Source organism: Notamacropus eugenii, chromosome X (assembly GCF_028372415.1).
Source record: "Notamacropus eugenii isolate mMacEug1 chromosome X, mMacEug1.pri_v2, whole genome shotgun sequence".
NCBI lineage: Eukaryota > Metazoa > Chordata > Mammalia > Diprotodontia > Macropodidae > Notamacropus > Notamacropus eugenii.
In genome coordinates this window covers 73965258-73971114 of record NC_092879.1, presented here as the reverse complement: position 1 = coordinate 73971114, position 5857 = coordinate 73965258, and positions in this window count along the sequence as shown.

The following is a 5857-nucleotide window of genomic DNA, read 5'->3' as shown; positions in this document are numbered from 1 at the left end:
CATTTTAGGGCCCAGAAATCTGACTTGGAATTTCAATAAGTATCTTATTTTACTGAACATAATTTTATCATAAGTATTTTTGGTTTCTCTTAATTATTTTAAAAGATATGTCTTAGTGATGGTTCTTCTCAGTTTCATTTTGATCTTGAAACATCTAGCCCCATCCCATCCAGGAGAGAGCTGTGTGAAATGGAAGCCCAGGTTGGAATTAGATTTCATGTGATTTTTTATTTGTTTTTTAACATTCAAGCTCTATCATCTCCAGCCATTAGTTTAAATTCACCTAAATTGATAATATAATTTGTTATAATTACAGATTAGATGGGCATGTCAGTGTAAATAACACTAAAGGTAGGGTCTTCTAATTGTATAGCTGTCTCCTAAGCCAATCACTGGCACACACTGTAGAGTGAGCTATGATAGTTTAATTGGAATATTTATCTTGTTGTGGAAATAATAAAAATGCCTATGCTTGTTTAAATAAAAATCACTTGGGGAGGGGGGGGTTAAAAATGTAAGGCTTTTTTTGTAGAGGCTCATTACTCTTTCCAGTACAGTGTTGTATTCATTGAAAATTTTCAAAAGCACTATGCTTAGATGTAAAAAGATGACTTTTCAAATGAGGGCCAGTATCTGTAGAAACACACACAATGATACAAAGCTGTATTTGTTACATATATGATTGTCAAGAACAGCTTATCTAGAATTATTCCTTTATATGAGCAACTACAGTAACCTGAAATGAGCAGGACAAAGTTCAAAACTTAGTCCTATATTTGCATTCAAGACCAATGAAGAGCATTTTAGCAATGAAATTTGAAGCTTCAGGAATGCCAGCAGAAAGGAGTTGGGGAGGTTTGGGTAGAGAGGGGTCCATCCATAGAAGGAGAGAAAGCTCTGAAGAGCTTAACTTGCATTTGGTCAGGTGTAGTCATTCCAATGTGCTAGTTTTACACAAAGAGGTCAACACAGGCTTGAGGCCATTTAATTCTATTTGAGGTAGGTAAAGGTACTGTGTTGAATTTTCAACAATTTTTATTGAGTTACTGGTTTTGTTTTGTTTTTTTACAGAAAAAAAACAAACAAAAAACCAAACCACACAGGACAGAACAGAGATTTTCATGACTCTCTCAATGTTACAGGCTAATCTGCCCCAAAAGTGGTAGTTGGAGGTACAAGATTTAAAACTCATTTTAGCAGAATTCTAGCTGCTACAGACAGACATCTGCTCTGAATGGAAGAGCCTCTAGGTTTTGCCATTTCAGAGTTTTGCTATTTAAAGTTTAAAACATACTCAGTCTATCTTAGTGACTGTCCCTTTAATATAGATAGACTATCTTACATTTCTTGTCTTATAGTCCATTTAAAAAGTTAAGCGCCGCTCACCCTCCCCCAGCTTGTTGAAAGTGTTAGTGATATTGGGCTCTATTTGCTATTCCGGCTTCAAATGGGCTCTTCTTTCCTGTAGTTGAAGATGTCACTACTGATATTCCCCTTCCTCTGCCTGCTAGTAGCGGAACACAAGCACACCTTTAGCTTGTTTCCTTGGTAGCGGGGAAGGGTTTGTGATGATGCCCACCCACTTGTATGGTGCCACTTGTGACCAACAGATGCGCTCAAGATCTCTGCCTTGCGGAAGCTTATGGAACAGAATTTTTGTTTTGAACAGTGCAAACTGGCCCAAATTGGGATTGAACTCATATCCTTGGCCTTATGTATTCTAACCAGATGGGCCAAAGGGGCCAGGCGTATTCAAATGTCCTTCAGAGTAAGCAGTTGAGTCTGCTTTGGACATTATCTGGGCACCTTAACCAGCATTAGCCTGGCAATTTTGTGCTGCTTTTGCAATGAAGGTCCAGAAAATCTAAAGAGCGCCTCATTTTTCAAAAAGACTGAGCAGAGGTCACTTTTATGCCATATCCATGAGGAACTTTATCTTTTAAAAAAGTGGAATTGGACATTGAAGACTGAGAATTTCATTCCATTCTGGAGCACAGCCTTGCTGTTTTTCTGAGGGTGTGCAAGCCATTCTGCAAATCCACAGGGGTGGTTTTCTGATTGGCTAGAAATGATCTCCTCTCTGTGGAACATTCCATTGCATGGGGAGGAAGTGGGAAATGTTCAGCCTCAGCTGGCTTTGAAAAAAATGCAGCACATTCTAGGCATAGAAGCAGCTTTTACTGAGGACAGGGGACCTCTAGCCATCTACCTTTACCTTCTGTGACGTATTCATTTAGGAAGTATTAAAGAAGCGGGTCCTATAGAATGGTAACACTAATGAACATGGGTGTGGGAGCTGTTCTCCATAGGCACTGGAAACAGTTGGAGTTTTAATTTTGCGGTAGAATGCACATGATGCTTCTAACATGCATGTTGGAGGCATCTTTTTCAGAAGCACTCATTCTTCCATTGGATTGTGAAGTGGGGTTTACTACTTAATTATAAATACTTTATTTTTTAACTTTACAAAATTTGTAACTTATGTATCTTACTGGGAATATGGAGATGGACTTAGGCCCTGATCATTAGCAGGGGTCAGATGTACAGTGGAGAGCAAAAATGTATATGTATTTTCCCAACTAGCAGCTGAATGCGTATTGTTTGAGGGCCTGTCCCCTTGTGAAGAGACTCTGCTTCGTTGTGCATCTGTAGTAGTAGTTAATTGCATAACAGTTCTCTCTTTCAAGTCTGTATGCAGTAATGGCAACATTATGTAGTGGGTAGAGAGCAGAAGCTCCAGGTTGGAGTCCTCCTGACACACTGTGACCCTGGGCAGGCTCACTTCACTAACCCTCAGTGCCCAGGGCAGCTTTCTTCTATGACTGTTACTGAGGAATTGCAGTTCTGCAGGGATGAGAATAGAGAGGGAGTTTCCATGCTGGAAGCTCCCTCCGCCAATGGAATCAGATCTGGACCCATCCATGACAACAGAAAACACCCCCAAGAAGTAAGATTTAGCTATAAGTTTACTGGAATACTAAAAACCAGAAAGAATTTTCTGGAGTGATTCCATTTTAAATAAGTAAAAATGTGTTGAAGGGTTTTTGTTCTGACTCTAAGCAATTGATCAAATCAACCGAGATCTGTTAGTGTGAGGTTCTCCAAGTGCAAGCTTTCTCAGTAACATTTAATAACGAAGCACTTTGAATAACTGCTCAGAAAAGTACACTTTCGGTGTAAATGGGGTTCTGGAAGGTTCTCCTGGTTGGAGGGAGATAGATTGTTCCTGTTACATTAGTAACGAGATTTAGGCTTTAGAATTTCATTTGACTCAGTGATCTTTTTAAGCTGTTTTCTTCTCAGATGGTGACCTTCATCTGACTCCGTAGAAACTGGTTGGGTATTAGCATCACTTCAAGTAATTTTTCTCTTCTCATTCATTGTCCCTTCCCTGCCCCACCTCCCCACCCCCACCCCCCCGAAAAAAAATCCTCCTGGTCCTTAGTGTCATGGTCTGAAATAATACTTAATGATTGAAATACGATTTCTCTTTACCAAATGGTGATGACTTGAAGAGGGCTATCTTTAGGCTGTCATTTTCCAAATACCTGTTTCATAGGGAGGGTAAAGAACATCCCAAAGCTGTTTTCCCTATGGTCAGTTCTTTATTGAACTAGCTTACAGTGACATCTTGTGGCCATTTTAACACCCTCTCCAACAAGGGAGGATTTTTAGTCTCAAAAAGAAGATAGGTTTTCTGCCGTAAAAGAAAAAGTGTTTTCCCTTAAATGATTTCCCTATCAAAAATCATGACCAATTTTGAAATTCAAAGAAGCCAAAATATGCCTGGCATGTCTCCTGCCATGGAACTAAGTGATGACTGTACCATCTTCTTAAACATACAAATCCAAGGCACCTATTTTTAAGGTATCAATTTCAGTATTTTTTTTTTTTTGGTCAATAATGCAGTGCTGTTATCTACCTGACTGTAGGTAGATTAAACGTACTTGTGATTGGGGTGGGTGGAGGGTGACCCTTTGGGACAATGAGGCAACAAATTATAGGGCGATTGAAAAGCTAAGAGCAAAAAGATGGATGTGTAACCCTTTTTGCCTCTTAGACTCCTGAGCTGACAGTGGTTTGTTGCCTGCCCTTTCTCTGACTTGCCATTTTTGAAATCAGGGGCCTTTGATCAAATTGTTTGCACCATTTTATTTTGGTGAGGGCATCCACCAGTTTCTGGAGTTTGGGTTTGGCCATCCGACGCACACAGTGCAGTCCCATTAAGGTGATGGTGCAACTCAGAAGGCATTCTGTTTCTTTAAGCTTTTTGATTACAGTCTCTTGTCGTTTCTATAGGCACCACATTAAGTGTCTAAAATCTGTTCCCAAAAACAGTTGCAGTGAGGATTTGTTTTTTGTTCTGAAAACAACTTTCAGAAAGCACACCCATAGGTTGCATTGTAGCCACCTGGGTTGAGAGAAATGTGTGTATGTGTGTGTGTATGTATGTGTATGTACACACACATACACACACACACTTGTATATACACACATACACTCATATATACATACATATATATATAAATATATACATATATATTTGAATGAGATGCAGAGGTGGTTAACAATCCTATTACGCCACACTGTGCCTTGGTATTTTCAAGGCTCCTCTAGCAGTCCCTGTCTTGTATACTTACTGCAGTACCTTGCAAGGTATGGCTGCGTCAGTTCCCCAGCTTTCATTCTAAATAGTTAGTGCTCCTTTACTAACACCCTTCTCCCACTGTGCTTTGGTGTGGGCACTTGCAGAGCCCTGGAATCTTATCTCCTCTTCGCTCCTGTGTTCCGGTGCTGCTTTAGGGGGTAGACTCGAGTCATGCTATCAAGTAACTAGTCCAGTAGGTGTGCGATTGGCTTCTGTATCTGCCTGTTTTATCTTCTCCTGGGACGCGCTGCTATGGGTAGATGTTTACTTGGGTCTATGTCGAAAAGCTGGGTGACAAACCTGGGAGCTTAATGAAGCCCATGAGAACCCAGGGAGGGGATCGGGAGGGGAAGAGCAACTAACACTGGCTTTGTGTCTGTGCACACAAAGTGGAGAAATGTCTGTTGTGTGAAGACTAACTAGTGCTTGTCATCCCACGGCTTCCTGACCTCCCTTCATTCCAGAAACAGAATGGAGCTCCCAATGAATATAATCTGGCTGCCTTGCTTTCTCTGGTTTCTCGTTTTTCCTTCGTTTTGACCTGAACTTGAAACTCTCCTCCAGCAGACCTTTCAGTTGGGAAGTCCTGTGTTTAAATGAGATTGTATTGCATTTCCTTTTTTGTACAATGTTTTAAATCTGTTAAAAATAAACTTGTTTATTTCAAAGCAAAAACCCTGAAGGGCCATATTAAAACAGTTTATTCTTGATAGTAACCTTTTGGGAGGAGTTTATTTCCTATGTAAATGTCATACTGCAAATTTAAATTATAGTCTATCAATAAAATGCATGAAGTTATCATTTGTGCTTGATCATCACTCCTTGGGCTTTTAAACTTTTCTTTTTTTTATTTGAAACGGGAACATTCTATTTCAGTTCAACAAATACTTGTTGAATGAACGAAAGAAAACATTTGATTGGATGTGATAGCGGTTCTGTTTTCTAACTCCCAGTTTGATTGATTTGATTTTGAACCATTAAGTTGAATTGCAGTGCAATGTGGGCCTGAAATTTTCTTTCTCCTCACTGAGTGCTCAGTGGTACAGAAGGGTAGGAAGGTAGTGGTTTGGGTGCCCACATAACTTAGTTTTCTGTGTGTATTGTATAAAATAAATAATTTTAACTTAAGCAGTCAAATTTTTCTCCGATTCATCAGGGGTCTTGCAACCTTTCTGCAGATGTTACAAAACATCCATAGTTTTATCTTTT